The sequence below is a fragment of the Cherax quadricarinatus genome, chromosome 34 (genome assembly GCF_038502225.1).
Source record: "Cherax quadricarinatus isolate ZL_2023a chromosome 34, ASM3850222v1, whole genome shotgun sequence".
NCBI lineage: Eukaryota > Metazoa > Arthropoda > Malacostraca > Decapoda > Parastacidae > Cherax > Cherax quadricarinatus.
In genome coordinates, this window is record NC_091325.1 from 14,437,337 (window position 1) to 14,461,911 (window position 24,575).

A 24,575-nucleotide genomic window follows, 5' to 3' on the forward strand; every position below is an offset into this window, starting at 1 on the left:
GCTGAAGCATGTTCTAGGCATTACACAAATAACCCGCACATAAAAGAGAGAAGCTTACGACGACGTTTCGGTCCGACTTGGACCATTGACAAAGTCAATGTGACTTTGTCAATGGTCCAAGTCGGACCGAAACGTCGTCGTAAGCTTCTCTCTTTTATGTGTGGGTTATTTGTGTATTGTTCCAGTCACGGTATTGTGCCTTTTTGTTATTTATGTTCTAGGCATATTCCCCTAAGAAAGAAGAAGAGCAGGAGTAAACTGGAGAGAGAAAGACGCTCCCTCTACAGAAGACGAAGAGTCACTGAGCTCCTCAGGAGTGCTAGAATATCTGATACACAAAAGGAGCTGACCAGGGAAGTGGAAACTATCGAACTTAAGTTAAATGACTCTTACAGGAACCAGGAGAGACAGGAGGAGCTTAAAGCTATTAATGAAATTGAAAGAAATTCGAAATATTTCTTTTCATATGCCAAAAACAAGGCAAATACCACATCTAGTATTGGGCCCTTACTCAGACAGGATGGGACTTACACAGATGACAACAAGGAAATGAGTGAAATATTGAAATCCCAGTACGACTCTGTGTTTAGTGAGCCACTAATCAGACTGAGGATCGATGACCCAAATTTCTTCATGACTGAGCCTCATAACTCCATAAATGTATGCCAGATTTCCAACATTACCCTAACTCCGATAGACTTCGAAAAAGCCATTGACAACATGCCCATGCACTCAGCCCTGGGGCCAGACTCGTGGAACTCTGTATTCATTAAGAACTGCAAGAAACCCCTCTCGTGTGCCCTAAGTACACTATGGAGGAGGAGCTTGGACATGGGTGAAATTCCACAGTCACTTAAAACAACGGATATAGTCCCACTCCATAAAGGTGGCAGCAAAGCATTAGCTAAGAACTATAGACCAATAGCTCTGACGTCCCACATCATAAAAATCTTTGAAAGAGTGCTAAGAAGCAGGATTGCAAATCACCTGGATTCCCAAAATCTGCACAATCCAGGGCAACATGGGTTCAGGGCAGGTCGCTCCTGCCTCTCACAACTACTGGATCACTATGATATGGCCTTGGATGCACTGGAAGAAAATCAGAATGTAGATGTAATATACACAGACTTTGCAAAAGCGTTTGACAAATGCGATCATGGCGTAATAGCGCACAAAATACGTGCTAAAGGAATAACTGGGAAAGTGGGGAGATGGATCTTCAACTTCCTAACAAAGCGACACAAATAGTGGTCAACGGAGTTAAATCGGAGGCTGCTATAGTGAAGAGCTCTGTTCCACAAAGCACAGTACTCGCCCCCATCTTATTCCTCATCCTCATATCAGACATAGAGATATACACCACAGCACCGTTTCATCCTTCGCGGATGATACTAGGATCTGCATGAGGCTGTTATCTGCTGAGGACGCGGTTAACCTCCAAGAAGATATAAACAAAGTTTTCCAGTGGGCAACGGAAAACAATATGATCTTCAATGAGGACAAATTCCAACTACTCCGTTATGGAAAACTGGAGATGATAACTAGAACAGAGAATACTACAAACTTTGGCCATACAACAGAGCGGAAAAATAATGTAAGGGACCTGGGAGTAGTAATGTCTGAGAATCTCACTTTCAAGGATCACAACAGTGCCACGATCACAAGTGCAAAGAAAATGATAGGATAGATAATGAGAACGTTCAAAACGAGAGATGCCAAGCCAATGATGATCCTTTTCAAATCACTTGTTCTCTCTAGGCTGGAATACTGCTGTACACTAACATCTCCATTCAAAGCAGGTGAAATTGCAGATCTAGAGAGTGTACAGAGATCCTTTACTGCACGTATAAGTTCTGTCAAGCACCTTAACTACTGGAAACGATTGGAAGCACTTGACTTGTACTCGTTGGAACGCAGGAGAGATATATATATCATAATCTACACTTGGAAAATCCTGGAAGGACTGGTCCCGAATCTGCACACAGAAATCACTCCCTACGAAAGTAAAAGACTGGGCAGGCGATGCAAAATACTCCCAATTAAAAGTAGGGGCGCCATTGGTACACTAAGAGAAAACACCGTAAGTGTCCGGGGCCCCAAGACTGTTCAACAGCCTCCCATCAAGCATTAGGGGAATTACCAATAAACCCCTGGTTGCCTTCAAGAGAGAGAGCTGGACAGATACCTGAAGTCAGTGCCGGATCAGCCGGGCTGTGGCTCGTACGTTGGACTGCGTGCGGCCAGCAGTAACAGCCTGGTTGATCAGGCCCTGATCCACCGGGAGGCCTGGTCATGGACCGGGCCGCGGGGGCGTTGATCCCCGGAATAACCTCCAGGTAATCACTGTCACACATTTAAATTTTACTCACTCCGAAAACCTTATATTATTTTTTGCCAAATAAAAAAAAACACTGGTTAATTATATATAACCTACATCTTTTATATTTTTTGTGGAAGCACTCAAGTCAGTGCCGGATCAGCCAGGCTGTGGCTCGTTCGTTGGACTGCGTGCGGCCAGCAGTAACAGCCTAGTTGATCAGACCATGATCCATCGGGAGGCCTGGTCATGGACCGGGCCGCGGGGGCGTTGATCCCCGGAATAACCTCCAGGTAACCAGGTAACTTAACCCGCATTTGTATAACGCCTGGGGAATGCGACGCAATCATATCTGACCCACGGAATGGGATGATAAGCTAGACTCCTTGAATCAAGAGCGCTCCCCACCCCGCCTGCATGAATTGTTTTCCTAGCTCTGTTGCGTCTGGAATTATGCAGGAACCGTACGCGTATACTTGCACTTAAACACATACGTAATGATCTTCCTGTGAACTCGTAGCTTTGCTCTCCTTCTTCAAGGGATGCGGGTTGCCTTATGCCGATAAAGAACTCTTGATCCAAGGACCTGGGGCTACCTTTCCCTTACTTTCACACCATCTTTCATACTAACTCGCGGGATTTATGATTAAATTTTGTATATTTCTTCATAAAATTAATTGATCTTATGTGTATGCACATTTTATTAATGTGTGGTGAGCTTATATTAATTAGGTTGAGATTGAAATAGATAAGTTCTTGCAGAAAATGTCTTTAAGCAAATGAGGTGTTGAGCAGTTTACCTGGAGTTTACCTGGAGAGAGTTTCGGGGGTCAACGCCCCCGCGGCCCGGTCTGTGACCAGGCCTCCTGGTGGATCAGCGCCTGATCAACCAGGCTGTTGCTGCTGGCTGCACGCAAACCAACGTACGAGCCACAGCCCGGCTGATCAGGAACTGACTTTAGGTGCTTGTCCAGTGCCAGCTTGAAGACTGCCAGGGGTCTGTTGGTAATCCCCCTTATGTGTGCTGGGAGGCAGTTGAACAGTCTCGGGCCCCTGACACTTATTGTATGGTCTCTTAACGTGCTAGTGACACCCCTGCTTTTCATTGGGGGGATGGTGCATCGTCTGCCAAGTCTTTTGCTTTCGTAGTGAGTGATTTTCGTGTGCAAGTTCGGTACTAGTCCCTCTAGGATTTTCCAGGTGTATATAATCATGTATCTCTCCCTCCTGCGTTCCAGGGAATACAGGTTTAGAAACCTCAAGCGCTCCCAGTAATTGAGGTGTTTTATCTCCGTTATGCGCGCCGTGAAAGTTCTCTGTACATTTTCTAGGTCGGCAATTTCACCTGCCTTGAAAGGTGCTGTTAGAGTGCAGCAATATTCCAGCCTAGATAGAACAAGTGACAAGTAGTTAAGAATAAGCACCTTATTCAATAGCAGAGAAAAAGGCAGACGTGGAGCTCAGCTACCATACTTGTTATGGGGCTCTGAGCCTATCTGGAGGATGTTCCATACATCAACGCCCCCGCGGCCCAGTCCTTGATCCGGCCTCCTGGTGGATCAAGGCTGTTAATGCTGGCCGCACGTAGCGCAACGTACGAAGCACAGCCCGGCTGATCGGGTACTGAATTTAGGTATTTGTCCAGCTCCCTTTTGAAGGTAGCCAGAGGTCTACTGGTAATTCCCCTTATGCGGAAGACAATATCTACACATTCTCGCACACAGAAGAAACATTAAGGAATCGAATCGTTCATTAATCCGGATTGTGGGCGTAGTGGCGCTTATATCTGTCTGCCGCTCAACTCAAATGATTTAATTGTCAAGATATTTTTTGATAAAAGAAATTTGAGGAGATAAAATAATGAAGGATAAATGAATGGACAGCAGCAAGGAGAGAACATACGTTTCTATTTAGGTTTTGTGTACGTGGTATACAAATATCGTTTTACAATAGTTTTCAGGGCACATAGCTGTTATGTGTATAAAAAGTACCCAATAGTTAAACATAGGATGAATAAGGTGAGAAGAAATGATAGGGTGAGGATAGAGGGAAAGATGAATGGATGCGAGAAGGATGGAGATATATGAATGAATTCAAGAAAGATGGATAGATGAGAAGAAAAATATGGAGAATACATGAAGGATTTAATCATTGCAATGAAAGCAGAGTTATCCTGACTAGTACGTGTACAAGGTTGCTGCTCATTAGTCATCACTTACTCATGCCCACGGCCCACCCTGAATCCCAGGGAGGCCGGGACCAGACGCCAACCCACCCAGATCCTAATAACCCTCCCGCTCGTCTGGGTGTGAACCCGATGCCCGCCCATCCACTCGCCTACCTAGATACACAGACGTTTATCAGCACAAACCATGGACACTTACCCACTTAAGACCCAAAAGCACACTAGCCCGCTCTCCGGCTGAGCCAGAAGCACAGAAACTCAATTGCCTCCTCCCTTCTTATGTGTAACTTCAAGATTATTATTCTTAAAAACCTCTACCTTGTACTTAACAAATCAAAATTGTAATTACACATTGTAACCTTTGCAAAGAAATAAAATCTTCATTCTAACAATCCCCCCTAACTAACGACCACCCACCAGCAGCAGCACACTGCAGATGTATCCAATTTTGTTACAAAAAACAAGGCCATCAGCATATACTGAGCCTTGGTTACACAACTGACAGTTAATGTTATGCCGAGTTAACATGTTTTATCAACTAGAAGTTGGTAACCACCACAAGAAAGGGAAACATGAGTGTTTAACCACGTTGAGTTAACCTAGGTTTACTTATTCATTCACTGTACAATTGTAAAATTTAAACTCGTGCATTAAACCTGAATAAAACCTTACTAAACTGCGCTGTACATCTATACCTGAGAACATGCATGTACTAGGGAAGAAATAATGTAATTATAAGACCCCAATGGAAATACGTCACATGTAACATGTTACTTATGCATGATAATATGTGTAACTGTATTTATGTTTACCTGTACCCAAATAATCTTACTTAAGAGTGACCAAAGAAATACCAGCCACATCACAACGAGTCCTTCACATTTGTTATCATGTGTAAAAATACACAACCGTCCACCGGAATTTCATTATACTCCCCGCGCTGCCAGACAAAACTACTTTCATTTTTATTTTAAATTTCGCTGTGTGGTAATTGTATAGAAATATAGATTATTGTACGGTAATTTTTTTTTTGCTCTGAAGTTCATTCATGCAGAAATGCACGCATGGTAATTCGTGTGAAACTGGTTATTTCGATTGAAGGCCAACACTCCTTTTAATCTCATGCCAAGTTTATTCTCTATAAGGATTACAATGCTGAGTTTACAGAATTTGGATAGTGTGTGGTTTACATGTTTTAAAATACTAATTACAGAGGGGGCCACTAGAACACCTAGCATGGCTAGGCATTTCGGGCAGACCTAGATTAATTCTTAACTTTAAAATATTACAAATTATGAGGTAAGTTGGTATTACGGCTAAGTGACTAAATACTAGTTTGTGAGTTTAGCAATGTGAATGCTTTTGTTTTTGCACAATACATAGTTTCAGTATTGGAGTATCACAGGCCAACTTACGACTAACAGGATTAATTATTTTAAGATCAAGATTGATATTTCTGTGTTTATGGTCAAATGGGTGAGTGAGTGGAAGTGTGAACCACCAGGTGGTATTCATGTAATTAGTTGACGGGGTGTATCAGGGAGATAAGATGTTTTCTAATGGTAGTTTTGAAGGTGATGAATGTGTCTGCAGTTCTAGAGTTTTCAGGGAGGGTGTTTCAGATTTTAGGGCCTTTGACATACATTGAATTTTTGTAAAGGTTCAGTCGGACACGGGGAATGTCATAGAGATGTTTGTGTCTGGTGTTATGCCTGTGGGTTCTGTCACAACTATCAAGAAAGCGTTTTAGGTCAAGGTTAATACTGGAATTTAAGGTCCTGTAGATGTAGATTGCACAGTAGTAAGTGTGGATGTACTGAACAGGGAGTAAGTTTAGATCTATGAAGAGTGGGGGGGGGGTTGCCAGGGATGGGATTTAGTGATTATTCTTACTGCGGCTTTTTGTTGGGTTATTATTGGCTTTAGGTGTGTTGCTGCAGTTGATCCCAAAGCACAAATAGCATAGGTGAGGTATGGATAAATAAGTGAGTGGTATAGTGTGAGAAGGGCATTTTGCGGCATGTAGTATCGTATCTTGGAAAGGATCCCAACCGTTTTGGATACTTTTTTGGTTGTGTGTTTTATATGGGTGCTGAAATTCAGGTTGTTTTCGAGGTATAGGCCTAGGAATTTGCCCTCATTATGTCTGGCAATTAGAGTGTTGTCGATCTTAATGTTAATTTGCGCAACTCCTGCTCTGCTACCAAACATAATATAGTAGGTTTTGTCAGTTTAAGTTTATTGGCTGTCATCCAAGTCGATATTTTGAGCAGCTCCTCATAAACAATGGTGTTGAGGGTGGCAAGATAGCTACATGCCCTGTCTGCCAGCCTCACCACACATCAAGGCAGGCTTGTTTGCCAGGTTTCGAGGTTCTGACCAGAGCATTGGTAAGATGGGAGGAAGAAGGATGGAATGTAGTCTCACCAGTCACCACACATCCAGCCAGGGCTGTCTGCCAGCCTCACCACACATCAAGGCAGGCCTGTCTGCCAGCCTCACCACAAAGACAGGTCTGTCTGCCTACCGTGCATCATGGCAGGCCTGTCTGCCTACCGTACCACATCATGGCAGGTCTGTCTGCCTACCGTACCACATCATGGCAGGTCTGTCTGCCTACCGTACCACATCATGGCAGGCCTGTCTGCCTACCGTACCACATCATGGCAGGCCTGTCTGCCAACCTCACCACCAGGGCCGGATTTAGACCTTGGGGGGCTTGAGGCACTTTAGGTTTGGGGGAGGCGCTCATCGTGGAAATAAATTGAATTACAAATAAGAAATGAACTAAAATGAATGATAAACAGCATTTTCGAAAAAAAAAAAAAAAATGTTAGGTTTCAAAGAAGACGTCTGATTTTATTTTTCTCAATTTTATTGACTTTAAGAATAACTTTGAATATAATTTTCAATTTGTAATATATTTGTATAATAATTACCGATGTGTATTTATTTATATCTTTGGTGTCACGATTTCGGTATCTATATATATATATATATATATATATATTTATATATATATATATATTTATATATTTATATATATATATATATATATATATATATATATATATATATATATATATATATATTTATTCCCACCAAGGCAGGGTGGCCCGAAAAAGAAAAACTTTCACCATCATTCACTCCATCACTGTCTTGCCAGAAGGGTGCTTTACACTACAGTTTTTAAACTGCAACATTAACACCCCTCCTTCAGAGTGCAGGCACTGTACTTCCCATCTCCAGGACTCAAGTCCGGCCTGCCGGTTTCCCTGAACCCCTTCATAAATGTTACTTTGCTCACACTCCAACAGCACGTCAAGTATTAAAAACCATTTGTCTCCATTCACTCCTATCAAACACGCTCACGCATACCTGCTGGAAGTCCAAGCCCCTCGCACACAAAACCTCCTTTACCCCCTCTCTCCAACCTTTCCTAGGCCGACCCCTTCCCCGCCTTCCTTCCACTACAGACTGATACACTCTTGAAGTCATTCTGTTTCGCTCCATTCTCTCTACATGTCCGAACCACCTCAACAACCCTTCCTCAGCCCTCTCGACAACAGTTTTGGTAATCCCGCACCTCCTCCTAACTTCCAAACTACGAATTCTCTGCATTATATTCACACCACACATTGCCCTCAGACATGACATCTCCACTGCCTCCAGCCTTCTCCTCGCTGCAACATTCATCACCCATGCTTCACACCCATATAAGAGCGTTGGGAAAACTATACTCTCATACATTCCCCTCTTTGCCTCCAAGGACAAAGTTCTTTGTCTCCACAGACTCCTAAGTGCACCACTCACTCTTTTTCCCTCATCAATTCTATGATTCACCTCATCTTTCATAGACCCATCCGCTGACACGTCCACTCCCAAATATCTGAATATATATATATATATATATATATATATATATATATATATATATATATATATATATATATATATATATATATATATATATATATATATGCAATAAGATCACAGTAAACAGGTGATTTCAGAATATGCAAAACAACCACTCTGAAAGAATAGAGAAATTCCAAGCGCTTTCGTGACTACTCACATTATCAAGGAACTATGATAATGTGAGTAGTCACGAAAGTGCTTGGAATTTCTCTATTTTTTCAGAGTGGTTGTTTTGCATATATATATATATATATATATATATATATATATATATATATATATATATGTGTGTGTATATATATATATTTTTTTCTTTTTCAACAAGTCGGTCGTCTCCCACCGAGGCAGGGTGACCCAAAATAGAAAGAAAATCCCCAAAAAGAAAATACTTTCATCATTCAACACTTTCACCACACTCACACATTATCACTGCTTTTGCAGAGGTGCTCAGAATACAACAGTTTAGAAGCATATACGTATAAAGATACACAACATATCCCTCCAAACTGCCAATATCCCAAACCCCTCCTTTAAAGTGCAGGCATTGTACTTCCCATTTCCAGGACTCAAGTCCGACTATATGAAAATAACCGGTTTCCCTGAATCCCTTCACTAAATATTACCCTGCTCACACTCCAACAGATCGTCAGGTCCCAAGTATCATTCGTCTCCATTCACTCCTATCTAACACGCTCATGCACGCTTGCTGTAAGTCCAAGCCCCTCGCCCACAAAACCTCCTTTACCCGTTCTTTCCAACCCTTTCGAGGACGACCCCTACCCCTCTTTCCTTCCCCTATAGATTTATATGCTTTCCATGTCATTCTACTTTGATCCATTCTCCCTAAATGACCAAACCACCTCAACAACCCCTCTTCTGCCCTCTGACCAATGCTTTTATTAACTCCACACCTTCTCCTAATTTCCACACTCCGAATTTTCTGCATAATATTTACACCACACATTGCCCTTAGACAGGACATCTCCACTGCCTCCAACCATCTCCTCGCTGCTGCATTTACCACCCAAGCTTCACATCCATATAAGAGTGTTGGTACTACTATACTTTCATACATTCCCTTCTTTGCCTCCATAGATAACGTTTTTTTGACTCCACATATACCTCAACGCACCACTCACCTTTTTTCCCTCATCAATTCTATGATTAACCTCATCCTTCACAAATCCATCCGCTGACACGTCAACTCCCAAGTATCTGAAAACATTCACTTCTTCCATACTCCTCCCCAATTTGATATCCAATTTTTCTTTATCTAAATCATTTGATAACCTCATCACCTTACTCTTTTCTATGTTCACTTTCAACTTTCTACCTTTACACACATTCTCAAACTCATCCACTAACCTTTTTAATTTTTCTTTAGAATCTCCCATAAGCACAGTATCATCAGCAAAAAGTAACTGTGTCAATTCCCATTTTGAATTTGATTCCCCATAATTTAATCCAACCCCTCTCCCGAACACCCTAGCATTTACTTCTTTTACAACCCCATCTATAAATATATTAAACAACCATGGTGACATTACACATCCCTGTCTAAGACCTACTTTTACCAGGAAGTATTCTCCCTCTCTTCTACACACCCTAACCTGAGCCTCACTATCCTCATAAAAGCTCTTTACAGCATTTAGTAACTTACCACCTATTCCATATACTTGCAACATCTGCCACATTGCTCCTCTATCCACTCTATCATATGCATTTTCTAAATCCATAAATGCAATAAAAACTTCCCTACCTTTATCTAAATACTGTTCACATATATGCTTCAATGTAAACACTTGATCTACACATCCCCTACCCACTCTGAAGCCTCCTTGCTCATCCTCAATCCTACATTCTGTCTTACTTCTAATTCTTTCAATTATAACCCTACCGTATTCTTTTCCTGGTATACTCCGTAAACTTATTCCTCTATAATTTTTACAATCTCTTTTGTCCCCCTTCCCTTTATATAAAGGGACTATACATGCTCTCCGCCAATCCCTAGGTACCTTCCCCTCTTTCATACATTTATTAAACAAAAGTACCAACCACTCCAACACTATATCCCCCCCTGCTTTTAACATTTCTGTCATGATCCCATCAGTTCCAGCTGCTTTACCCCCTTTCATTCTACATAATGCCTCACGTACCTCCACCACACTTACATTCTTCACTCTTTCACTCCTAAAAGATGGTATACCTCCCTGGCCAGTGCATGAAATTACCACCTCCCTTTCTTCCTCAACATTTAAAAGTTCCTCAAAATATTCTCGCCATCTACCTAATACCTCCCTCTCCCCATCTACTAACTCCCCTACTCTGTTTTTAACTCACAAATCCATACTTTCCCTAGGCTTTCTTAACTTGTTTAACTCACTCCAAAATTTTTTCTTATTTTCATTAAAATTTCTTGACAGTGCCTCTCCCACTCTTTCATCTGCTCTCCTTTTGCACTCTCTCACCACTCTCTTCACCTTTCTTTTACTCTCCATATACTCTGCTCTTCTTATAACACTTCTGCTTTGTAAAAACCTCTCGTAAGCTACCTTTTTCTCTTTTATCACACCCTTTACTTCATCATTCCACCAATCACTCCTCTTTCCTCCTGCCCCCACCCTCCTATAACCACAAACTTCTGCCCCACATTCTAATACTGCATTTTTAAAACTATTCCAACCCTCTTCAAACCCCCCACTACTCATCTTTGCACTAGCCCACCTTTCTGCCAATAGTCGCTTATATCTCGCCCGAACTTCCTCCTCCCTTAGTTTATACACTTTCACCTCCCTCTTACTTCTTGTTGCCACCTTCCTCTTTTCCCATCTACCTCTTACTCTAACTGTAGCTACAACTAAATAATGATCCGATATATCAGTTGCCCCTCTATAAACATGTACATCCTGGAGCCTGCCCATCAACCTTTTATCCACCAATACATAATCTAACAAACTACTTTCATTACATGCTACATCATACCTTGTATATTTATTTATCCTCTTTTTCATAAAATATGTATTACTTATTACCAAATTTCTTTCTACACATAGCTCAATTAAAGGCTCCCCATTTACATTTACCCCTGGCACCCCAAATTTACCTGCTACTCCCTCCATAACACTTTTACCCACTTTAGCATTCAAATCCCCAACCACCATTACTCTCACACTTGATTCAAAACTCCCCACGCATTCACTCAACATTTCCCAGAATCTCTCTCTCTCCTCTACACTTCTCTCTTCTCCAGGTGCATACACACTTACTATAACCCACTTTTCACATCCAATCTTTATTTTACTCCACATAATCCTTGAATTTATACATTTGTAGTCCCTCTTTTCCTGCCATAGCTTATCCTTCAACATTATTGCTACTCCTTCTTTAGCTCTAACTCTATTTATAACCCCTGACCTAATCCCATTTATTCCTCTCCATTGAAACTCTCCCACCCACTTCAGCTTTGTTTCACTTAAAGCCAGGACATCCAGTTTCTTCTCATTCATAACATCCACAATCATCTCTTTCTTATCATTTGCACAACATCCATGCACATTCAGACTTCCCATTTTGACAATTTTCTTCTTCTTATTCTTTTTAGTAATCTTTACAGGAAAAGGGGTTACTAGCCCATTGTTCCCGGCATTTTAGTTGACTTTTACAACACGCATGGCTTACGGAGGAAAGATTCTTATTCCACTTCCCCATGGATATAAAAGGAAAAGTAATAAGACCAAGAACTATTAAGATAAAATCAAAGAAAACTCAGATGAGTGTGTATAAATAAACGTGTACATGTATGTGTAGTGTGACCTAAGTGTAAGTAGAAGTAGCAAGACATGCCTGTAATCTTGCATATTTATGAGACAGACAAAAGACACCAGCAATCCTACCATCATGTAAAACAATTACAGGCTTTCGTTTTACACTCACTTGGCAGGACGGTAGTACCTCCCTGGGTGGTTGCTGTCTACCAACCTACTACATACCTACATACATACATACATACATACATACATACATACATACATACATATATATATATAGATATATATATATATATATTTATATAATATATATAATATATATATATATATATATATATATATATATATTCAGTGGACCCCCGGTTAACGATATTTTTTCACTCCAGAAGTATGTTCAGGTGCCAGTACTGACCGAATTTGTTCCCATAAGAAATATTGTGAAGTAGATTAGTCCATTTCAGACCCCCAAACATACACGTACAAACGCACTTACATAAATACACTTACATAATTGGTCGCATTCGGAGGTAATCGTTATGCGGGGGTCATAAGAACATAAGAAAGGAGGAACACTGCAGCAGGCCTGTTGGCCCATACTAGGCAGGTCCTTTACAATTCATCCCACTAACAAACATTTGACCAACCCAATTTTCAATGTTACCCAAGAAATAAGCTCTGATGTGCAAGTCCCACTCAAATCCAACCCCTCCCACTCATGTATTTATCATATATATATATATATATATATATATATATATATATATATATATATATATATATATATATATATATATATATATATATATATATATATATATATTATATAATAATTTGCTAATGGGCCGGCTAACCGACCGAGTGACCAACTAGACATTTTAGTTAAAATAGTGTAATTTATAAAAGGAAGAAACCAAAACCGTCTAACTTCAAGAAAGAAATTGATTCAATCCCTGTTTTTGTAAAAAATAACCCTATTAGGAAACGGCCAGCTTATAATGGCCAGGAAAGGGTTCTTCACCTGTTCTTTTTTTTTTTAATTTTTAGTTCATTGACCTCCACACTGACACTAACCAGAATAGCCCTTCTGAGGTCGACATAGCCAATCAAAGCCATACATGCAACAGCTACCTCGCACACAGACACAGATGCGTGTGTGCACGACACACACACACACGTGGACAGACAGGATGTTCCAGAGATGGGACACAGAAACAAGGGATCACAATTGGAAGTTGAACACTTAGATGAGTCAAATTTTGTTAGAAAGTAATTCTTCAGTCATAGAGTTGTCAGGAAGTGGAATAGTCAGGCAAGTGATGTAGTTGAGGCAGAAACTATACATAGTTTTAAGACCAGATACAATAAAGCTCATGGTGCACGGAAAGAGATGATATAGTACTGATCAGTGAAGAGGTAGGGTTAGGAGCCATGTATCAACCCCTGCAACCACAAGTAGGTGAGTACAAATAGGTGAGTACACACACTCGTGCACCCCCTGGTCACCTCTGACCTCATGGTCTGGTCATTTACCTCTAAACTGACACTAGCCAGAAATAGGTCGCTATTCAACGAGGGGGTCTGGGGCACCCTTCCATTTTCTGATGCCCCCACACACTTTATTTATTACTTCCTTTTATTAATTAAATTAATTTTGTTATTATTACATTTTGTTATAAAGGAAGTCCTTCGTCTGGGGGCCCCTCTGACGGGGACCCGGGGCAGTTGCCCCTTTTGCCCCCTAATAAATCAGGCCCTGCTCACCACACATCAAAGCAGGCCTGTCTACCTACTATACCACACATCAAGGCAAGCCTGTCTACCTACTATACCACACACAAAGACGGGCCTGTCTGCCTACCACACCGCACAAGACGGGCCTGTCTGCCTACCACACTGCACAAGATGGGCCTGTCTGCCTACCACACCACACAAGACAGGCCTGTCTGCCTACCACACCACACAAGACAGGCCTGTCTGCCTACCACACCACACAAGACAGGCCTGTCTGCCTACCACACCACACAAGACAGGCCTGTCTGCCTACCACACCACACAAGACAGGCCTGTCTGCCTACCACACCACACAAGACAGGCCTGTCTGCCTACCACACCACACAAGACAGGCCTGTCTGCCTACCACACCACACAAGACAGGCCTGTCTGCCTACCACACCACACAAGACAGGCCTGTCTGCCTACCACACCACACAAGACAGGCCTGTCTGCCTACCACACCACACAAGACAGGCCTGTCTGCCTACCACACAAGGCAAGCCTGTCTGCCTACTGTACCACACATCCAAGCAGGCCTGTCTGCCTATTGCACCACACAAGACAGGCCTGTCTGCCTACCACACCACACATCAATGAAGGCCTGTCTGATTGCCCCATTTGGGGAAGGTGAGATATAAGAATTAGAAAAGATACAGAGTTCATTTACAGTTTGCACTGGCCCAGTTAAGTATTTAAATTACTGGGAACACCTCAAAATCCTAAATATGTACTGGCTGAAGTGATAGAGTGAGAGAGATACATGATAATATATACATAGAATGTACTTGAAGGCCTAGTCCCAAATCTGCACACTGTTATAACATACTGGAGTTAGAAATATGAGAGTAAGTGTAAAATAAACCTAGTGGAAAGCAAGGGTGCTGTGCACACAATAAGAAAACATTTTATCAACATCTGTGGTGCAGATTATTCAACATGTTATCAGAAGATATCAAAAAACACTGCTGGGACAAGTGTAGTAGTCTTCAAGAGGAAACTGGACAAGTATCCCCAAGTGCCAGATCAACCAAGATGTGATGGATATATGGTCCTGCAGGCTGCCAGCAGCAGCAACCTGGTTGACTTGGCAAACATTAGAGAAGCCTGGACCAGGACCAGGCTCCAGTAGCAGAGAAACTCTTGAAAAGGGTCCTAACACATCTAGAAGCACAGCTCAGAAGTAGAATCTGGAGCAGCTGATGATGCCTTAGAGTTAGCTCTATAAAGTACTGTACTGCAGGTTACAACAAACCAGAGATACAGTACAGAATACCTAAGCACTCCAGTACAACCATCACCTAATGATAACTGCATCAACATACCTCAGCCATTCACCTTAGCCTACAATCCACAACCATCCACCTCGGAGCAGCAGGGCCCCACCACCATCCCTCTCCACTCCTTTGAAGATTATCTACAAGTATGTACCAGCAACCAGAAGTTAAGATGAGAAAAAATTAATTTATGCAACTTTTTTAGCTAGAAGTATTTATATGAAATATGTACACATCACACAATGCAACTACAATTACTTTTTTTTTTTTAAGAGTTACAAGACCATCAAAAAATTTGTTTTGGCATTTTTGAGGGCTCAGGAACATAACCCCGTTTTTCCTGTATGTGCTTTAATTCATCTTGCACAATCTTTTATATTTTTTTACACATTTTAAGGAATATATTTGCTGTGTTAAACAAGAGTCAACTGTACTTCTGGTCAAAAATGGCAAAGGAAATCAACAGGTAAGTAAACAGATGTGTGACTTGCCTTCATTACACAATGTCAAGTGGTCCTCACCAGGTGTTACAGTATCCCATCACCTTGGAATCGTGGAAGACAACACTTGTTGACAAATTTATCTCCATCCAGAAGGGGCAGTAGACATCAGCTAGTGATGGTCGACAATCTAGCATGATACAGTGAACGTAATATTGAGTTAGTACCAATGCTACACAAAACTGTTCAGTCTATAGCCATTGTGTTCCACAAATGCATCATCTTGCAATCATGAAGGATCTACACTCTAAATTTGGAACTGTATTAATATGTGCTTCTAGCTATTACTGAAGGCTACTTACTCCCTACCAGAACTCAGGCATTATTATATACAGTATTTTATGATATGTACATGCCATCTACACCACAGAATAATTATTTCTTGTACAAATTTTTATTTTGGGAGATATCAAAAATACCTTTATTTTGGCTAGAAGTGATACCATCATGTGATATGATTGGCTAATCACTGCAAATATAAACAAAGATACACTATATTCATATATGTTGACAATAGAACACAGTCTTGTGATAAATACAAATTCACTTTCTAAGATGTATTTCAGCATAATTTAGCATGCTGCAATGAGTACCACTCTAGAATAATTTCCTATTTGGTTAGATTAGGTAAGGCTGTGTTAAGTTATATTAGGTTATCTTACCATTTGCACAACATAAAACTACCTTTATAAAATAACCCACTTAATATTGCCCTTGAGGGACCAATATTCAGTCCTCATATGAGTGGAAATGTTTCCTTACACCTGTTATCTATGTACACCAAGCAGTAAGTAGGTACCTGGGTATTTGCCAACTAGTGTGGGTTGCATCCTGGGTAAAGAGGATTAAGAACTCCAAAGGAAGTAAACCAATTTGATAACAGTGGCTTTATTGAGTTATACGGGTTACTAACCCACTGGATTAATAATCTGAATAGTCTTTCAACCTAGGTGGCTTGGTCTGAGACAAAGCCATGGGGGTAAGATAATCCCTGAAGCACTAACAGATAACAGATGTGTCACTATTTATATACCTCTATGACCATTTGTCATTATCACCCTCACTATCACTGAATACAAGCAGTACACAAAGGAATAACTCCCTTAACAGTGATGAGTTATCCTAGGTAATTTCCACAGAAGTTACTATGCAAGATACTTGTGATCATCTAAAACTGCAATGTACCTAATTAAACTTCATGAAAATATTTGGTGATCAAAATAATGGTCGAGTAGCTGGACAACTTGCATGTCTCCACCAGAACATAAGAAGAGTAATTCCAGTGGTTTATTATATTTATTCATATGGAAGAACAAATTCTGTAGGGGTCAATGACGTGCTTTCGGGTGAGCAAGTTTATTCAGGAACAATTACACAATCTTTGGATGATTACAATTGTTTTATGTAATAATGTGGAAATTACCCAAGATAACCCCCCAAAAAAGGAAGAAAAAAAGGGGGGGAGGGGAATTTCCACTGGACTCCTTGGACTATCTATTAAAGACAGAAAAAATCAAGTCATGATTATTAACATTAAAACCAAAATAAAATGAATAAGGGAAATAGTTGAAAATATAATAAAAATCAAATAAACTGAGTTGATCAAATACAATACAATGACATGCATGAACATCAAAAAGGAAAAATACATTTAATTTAACATGTACATGAATGTTAACTGGTAGATAAGTAAGACACTGGCAACTTACTAACAGTTGGGTATCTTTATTCCAAAATTTTTCACGTAAAGAAAAAGGATACAAGTGCAACTAATGTGACATTTATTGTGGCAACGTTTCGCTCTCCAGGAGCTTTATCAAGCCATTACAAACAATACATGGACACAGAGGGTATATAAAGGCTCAGAGTGAGGTGCAATGCTAGTGAGGTAACGTTTCGATGTTCACTAGTGGTAGTAGTAGTAGTAGTGGTGGTAGTGACAAAAGTAATACAATATGGTAGAGCAATTAATTCGTAAATGAGTAAAAGGATATAAAAGCTCTTCAGATCATTAATTCTCCACGTATCAACACCACTCCCAACAAAGTTATAATTCTTCCCAACAGCCAGGTTGCACTGAACGTCTCAAAAGTACTTTCACAAGCTAACACCAGAGTTGCCATCGCTTCTAGCACTTCAATAAAGGATCTAACCAGGACAAAATCCAAGCACCACGAACCAGTCAATGCAGGAGTTTACACTATACCCTGTGGAGGCTGTGACAAGATTTACGTAGGTGAAACAGCAAGAAACCTCGACACCCGCCTCAATGAACACATTTACGCATGTAGGAACGATAACTTGAACAACGCCTGTGTACAACACCGAAATTCCACCAATCATCTCATGAAATTCAGAGACGCCCAATTAGTGATCAAAGAAACTAATTTCCACAGACGCAAGTGCCTCGAATCAGCACTGAACGCTGTTTTGAATACAATTAAACAAAACAACGGCAGCTTCACCATCTCCGAAGTCTTAGCAAGGATCCTCCTGAAAACAGTAAACCCTGCCATCACATAGTCTCTCCTGTTATACTACACAAAGCACATTACAGAGAGTGAACACTGAAACAAGCTGCCTCTTTCAAGTCTATATTTGTCCAACCTATTTTTATGTTACCCAAGTAATAGCTTTTACATCCTTTTACTCATGTACAAATTAATTGCTCTACCATATTGTATTACTTTTGTCACTACCACTACTACTACTACTACCACTAGTGAACATCGAAATGTTACCTCACTAGCATTGCACCTCACTCTGAGCCTTTATATACCCTCTTTGTCCATGTATTGTTTGTAATGGCTTGATAAAGCTCCTGGAGAGCGAAACGTTGCCAAAATAAATGTCACATTAGTTGCACTTGTGTCCTTTTACTTTACATATTGTCGGTAATTCTACCAACTTTATTACAAAATTTTTCACCTATACATTATGCTTCTTCAGTCGAATACAGAGGAAACAGCAGAAGCAGTAGAGATGTCAAGATGATGTAATCAGTCTATTACCTTCTAAGTAGCTGCTCTGAGGTAGTCCCTGGACTGATCAGTCTTTATCTACTGCCGTCTCTGTATTCGAATGAAGAAGCCTACTGAGTAGGCAAAACATTTCAAAATGAAGATACATAACTATTGTACATATATCTAAATTATCTATTTGTCAGTACTGAATACCACACCACACATCAAGGCAGACCTGTCTGCCTACCACACCACACATCAAGGCAGACCTGTCTGCCTACCACACCACATCAAGGCAGACCTGTCTGCCTACCACACCACACATCAAGGCAGACCTGTCTGCCTACCACACCACACATCAAGGCAGACCTGTCTGCCTACCACACCACACATCAAGGCAGACCTGTCTGCCTACCACACCACACATCAAGGCAGACCTGTCTGCCTACCACACCACACATCAAGGCAGACCTGTCTGCCTACCACACCACACATCAAGGCAGACCTGTCTGCCTACCACACCACATCAAGGCAGACCTGTCTGCCTACCACACCAAACATCAAGGCAGACCTGTCTGCCTACCACACCACACATCAAGGCAGACCTGTCTGCCTACCACACCACATCAAGGCAGCCTTGTCTGCCTACCACACCACACATCAAGGCAGGCCTGTCTGCCTACCACACCACATCAAGGCAGGCTTGTCTGCCTACCACACCACACATCAAAGCAGCCTTGTCTGCCTACCACACCACACATCAAGGCAGGCCTGTCTGCCTACCACACCACACATCAAGGCAGGCTTGTCTGCCTACCACACTACATCAAGGCAGACCTGTCTGCCCCATTCGGGGAAGGTGAGATGAATATTACCTGCACATGAAGCAATTAGAGTTAATCCGTGGTATGAGAACTCCAATTATCTGGATCAAGAACCTTTCACCAGCGTCAAAGTACATCGTCATGTGACGGTAGGTACCAAGGTACCTACCGTCACATGACACAAAACGAATTAGTAATATCCGTAGCTAAAACTTTTACACTATATTTTAAAGATAACATTTCGCCTATATAGTGACAAGTAAATTGTCAAATGCTTATTTAGCTCTGGAGGAAATTTAAAAAACAAACAATATTACAACGGCTTGATATTGTAAATTATGTAGAAATGAACCTATAATAACTCAAAAAATAATTCCCCCCGCCATTGTGGCCTTTTATTTTCGACGGGGGTTAAGTATGTTTATTTAGGCACAAGTACATATAGTACAATTATCATAGTGTAAATTTCCTACGATAACCCCCCCCCCCTCCCCAAAAAAATGTCAAAGTGACTTATTTCCACTATTAACTTGATAAAGCCACTGTATGAAGAAAGGTTTTGTGGGCAGAGTGTTCTCCTCTTATCATACATGTCAACAATCATGTCATTCCATTGACAGAAGAGGAATTAGAAGAATTCTGTTGCTACTTACCATTGTTGTTATTGAGGGTTATTAAGGGCCACTAAGGCCCCAAGGTCAAGGTTCACACTATTTTAAAACTCTTAATTCAAGGTTGGAAATATATTGCCCATAATGGTCGTAAACAAAGAAAATTAAAATTCAAAATTAATGTCAATATTTATTTTCTAGATATATATATATATATATATATATATATATATATATATATATATATATATATATATATATATATATATATATATATATATATATATATATATATATATATATATATATATATATATATATATATATATATATATATATATATATATATATATATATATATATATATATATATGTCGTGCCGAATATGTAAAACTGGTCAATTAGCAAGAACTCATTTAAAATTAAGTCCTTTCTGAAATTTTTTCTTACACGTTTAAAGACATATTTTTTTCATTAATGTTAATGTAAAAATTTATAATTTTGGACCAAAAGAATCTTGGAAAACTTACCTAACCTTATTATAACAAGTGTAATTTATTTTAGCCTAACCCAACTAAATATATTTTAAATACATTTACAATAATTTAGTACTAAACAAACACAATCAAACATATTTTTTCCCGTTAGGTTCAGAATGATTTTGGCTAAACTATTGCATACACAAATTTTCACTTGTCCTATATGGCAAGATGAGCGTTGCTATTTAAGCCAAGATCGCAAGTTCTGCCTATTCGGCACGACATATATATATATATATATATATATATATATATATATATATATATATATATATATTTATATATATATATATATATATTTATATATATTTATATATATTTTTATATATATATATATATATATTTTTATATATATATATATATATATATATATATATATATATATATATATATATATATATATATATATATATATATATATTTATATATATATATATATATATATATATATATATATTGAAGATTGAGACACTTATGCAGCATATGGGAATCTTTATTCAGGAAACGTTTCGCCACACAATGGCTTCATCAGTCCAATACAAAGAGGAAGGCGTAAGGAGAGGAGGAGTATGAGGTAATCAGTCCCTCAACCTGGAGTCGATGTGTTCAGTCCATCAATCTTGTAGAATGTACAGCATCAATCAATCAATACTCTCAGGTAAGACCCGTACGGGTGAAAGGGGGAGAGGTGGAGTGGGTGAGAGGATGGTTTAAGTTGTAGGAAAAGAGCCAGGGCTTAACCCAGCTGCGTAGCATTATGGGGCTTGGTTGAGGGTCTGGTTCTGGGCTTGGGTGAGCATCGGCAATGGCGCAGTGAAGGACTGGACTTGGTCTGGCAATGGCCCAGCAATGGAGGCAGAGGCGCAATGGGAGGCGGAGCCACGTCATCGCAGGTCAATCTGTTGTCTGCCTCTAGGTATGCAAGTGGCGGGGGAGAGGGAGGCCTGAGGTTGGTGGGAAAAGAAAAAAGACGTCGTTAAAGGTCCACACCTGCAGAGGGCAGGAAAGAGTTTAGAGGGAAGATTTATGTGTAAAGAGGGAGTGGGTCAGGGTTGTAGAGAGATTGGAAAAGGTTTAGAGTGTTTTCAGGTCGCCTGATTATTTCGTCTAGGAAGGTTGTCCAGGTGTCTTGGTGAGTTTCGAGTCGGTCAATTTGTCTGTCACTGAGTTTCTTCCAGAATACGTTCAATGCCGGAGTGCCGGTCCTGATGTGGAGAGACTCGCTGGTGGCAAAGTCGTCCCACCTCACTCCTAGCACCCACCGCAGAGCACGATTCTGGATTTGTTGTAGCTTTAAGACGTTCGTTTTGGCAGCGAGTGACAAGCCGAGAGGTGTATAAGAGAGAAGGGGACGGATGAGAGCCTTATATAGATGGAGTTTGGTGTGTGGGTTTGTGCCTCTGAGCTTGTACAGTCGCCCTAGGGCAGAATTGGCCAAGGCTCTTTGGACATTTATGTGGGTGTGTAGTCTGAGTCTGGAGTCTAGGTTTACACCTAAGACTGTGGTGCTGTGAGTTCTGGGGATGGGTGTTCGTGTGGTGGTGGTTCTGAGGTAGACAGGTAGGGGCGGCTGTCCTTTGGAGAAGAAGTAGGTGATTTTGGATTTGGCGGCATTTGTTTTGATTCGCCACAGGATCTCCCATGCACTTATCCTGTCCACCTCACGTTGAGTTCTGAGTGAGAGGTATCTGTTGCGTTCGTGTGTGGTGAGTTGTGTGATGTCGTCAGCGTATGCCAGTGTGAGTGTGTTGTGGTGTGCAGGGTCGGGGATGTCATTTGTGTAAAGGATGTACAAGGTGGGGAAAGGACAGAGCCTTGGGGAACTCCAGCGTGCAGAGTGAAGTGGTCAGAGAGACAGTTCCTGAATTTTATTCTCATCATGCGGCCATCAAGGAAGTTGCTGAGTAGCTTTTTGACATTCAGGGGAAGGTCAAAATGATTACACAACTTGTACTTCAGCCCCGAGTGCCAGACCGTGTCGAAGGCTTTCTCCACGTCCTTAGCAACCAGGGCCGTTGCACAGCCTTGGGCCTCATTTATTCGAATATAATTCAGGATAATGTTGAGAGCTGCCTGCGTAGAGCGGTGTTGGCGGAAGCCAAATTGTCGGTCTGTTAGTAGGTGGTTTGTCTCTAGGTGTGTCCTTAGTCTGTGATTAATAAGTCTTTCAAATGTCTTCCCAAGCGTCTCCAGTAGACTGATGGGTCTGTAGTTTCTTGGGTCAGTCGGGTCTTTGCCAGGTTTTAGGATGAGTGTGGCTATGGCAGATTTAAATAAGGAGGGAAGTATCCGGAGGCGAGGCAGGCATTGTAGAGGTCTGTAAGTGCTGAGATGACAGAGTTCGGGAGGTGTCGGAGTATGTGGTGGGATAGTCCAGAAGCTCCTGGGGCTTTGGGAGGAAGCTTCAGGATTAAGGCTTTGACTGAAGGGTGGGAGAAAGGGGTGTTTAGAATGTGGGTGGAGGTGAGAGAGGAAAGTTGTATAGTAGGGTCAGGATCTGTCATGTGTCTGTGTGTGGATATCCAGTGTTCTAAGGCTTGAGTGTGTTGTTGTGCAGCAGGGTCAGGCGGGTGGGGGTGGAAGATGTTTTCCCATATGTCCTTGAAGGCTCGTGCTGCTTGTGTAGGGTCTGTGATGTTTATGTTGTTGTGTGTGATGTGCTGGAAATGTGTTGTTTTTGGGACTCCAGTGACTCTCCGGATGAAGGTCCAGAACTCCCTGGGGTCCTGTATGCGGTGTTTTTCAGCAGCCTGGACGAGGGCCAGCCAGTGTTTGGCGTGGTCCTCATCCAGGCTGCGGATGATGTTCCGCAGGAAAGTGAGGTCTCTGCTGACAAAGGCAAATCTGTGGTGGTTGGAGGCAAAACGGTGTCTGTAGTAGAGGAGAAGGCGTTTTGTTCTCTCAGAAGGGCGGAAGGAGTATCTGACAGTGTGACGTTTCTTCGGTATAGAGTGATCAGCAGCTTGTGTAATAGAGTCCTGGATGAGAGCAATCTGAGTGTCGATGTCTGAGGTGGGTCTGTTGTCAAAGTTATACGTGAGATTGGTGTTGTTTAGGTGTTGTTTGAAGGAGTCCTAGTTGGCTCTGGAGAATGAGGGACTTGGCCTGGAAGGAATGAGGATAGGGTTAGAGGAAATATGGAGGGTGATGGGGATGTGGTCTGAGCCTGAAAGGGGGCCTGGTGTGATGTAGTGGTGAAGGTAGAGGCTGGCTCTGTTTGTGATGATAATGTCAGGCTTGCCCTGGCCACGTGGGCCAAAGAAAGTGTTGAAGTGTGGGCCAAGATGTATCAGGTGTTTAAGTGTGATTAGTCGTTGCAGCTGGTTTCCATGTGTGTTGGTGTATGTGTCGTGAAAGTCTTTGTGTTTGGCGTAGAGATCAGCAAGAAGATAGACAGGAATATTTGAGTGATTAAAGAGAAGGGAGAGATCAGGAATGTTGATGTTGGAGTTGGGTCTGGCATATGTGGTATAGATGATAATAGGCCCATGAAGAGTGAAGACTTTGATAGCCATGCTGTGAGGACAGGTGAATGGGAGGTTTAGGAAGTCATGTCGGATAGTGCTGTTTACCATGATGGCAGTGCCATTGTAGGGATCAGCTTTAGATTGGCGGGTTGTGTAACCCCAGTGTCGGATTCGCTGGGTGTTTTGCACACAGGTGCTGTTGAGAAGCAGCACGTCAGGGCGCTCAGTCTCAACGAGTTCGGCCAGGATGTGCTTGTTCATGTTGTAGCTGCGTATGTTGAATTGTGTGACCTTAAGGGCCATGTTGTATATTGTTTGTGTGGGCAGGGTAGTCAGGTCTAGCTAGTTCATGCTTAGGTCCCATCCTGGCTAGACCATCTGCAGTAGTTTCTGTGTTGTGGTATGTTTCTGTTTTGCAGTGTCTACTGGTGGACTCT

The 24,575-nt window shown here is 41.3% G+C and overlaps 1 protein-coding gene across 3 annotated transcripts in view; it reads right to left on the reverse strand.

The window, feature by feature from the left end:
- Positions 1 to 20,292, reverse strand: part of LOC128693734 (progranulin) — an 88,960-nt gene extending 68,668 nt beyond the window's left edge. For 2 of the 3 annotated variants that reach the window (XM_070091183.1, XM_070091186.1), the window contains exons 1-2: positions 19,573 to 19,724; positions 15,726 to 15,864 (exon numbers count right to left, since the gene is read on the reverse strand). The gene's annotated coding sequence lies outside the window, so the exon portion shown is untranslated. Of the gene's footprint in view, positions 1 to 15,725; positions 15,865 to 19,572; positions 19,725 to 20,174 lie in introns of those variants that run through there. The other variant, XM_070091185.1, reaches the window with a different exon arrangement.
- Between the last annotated feature and the right edge of the window lie 4,283 nt (positions 20,293 to 24,575).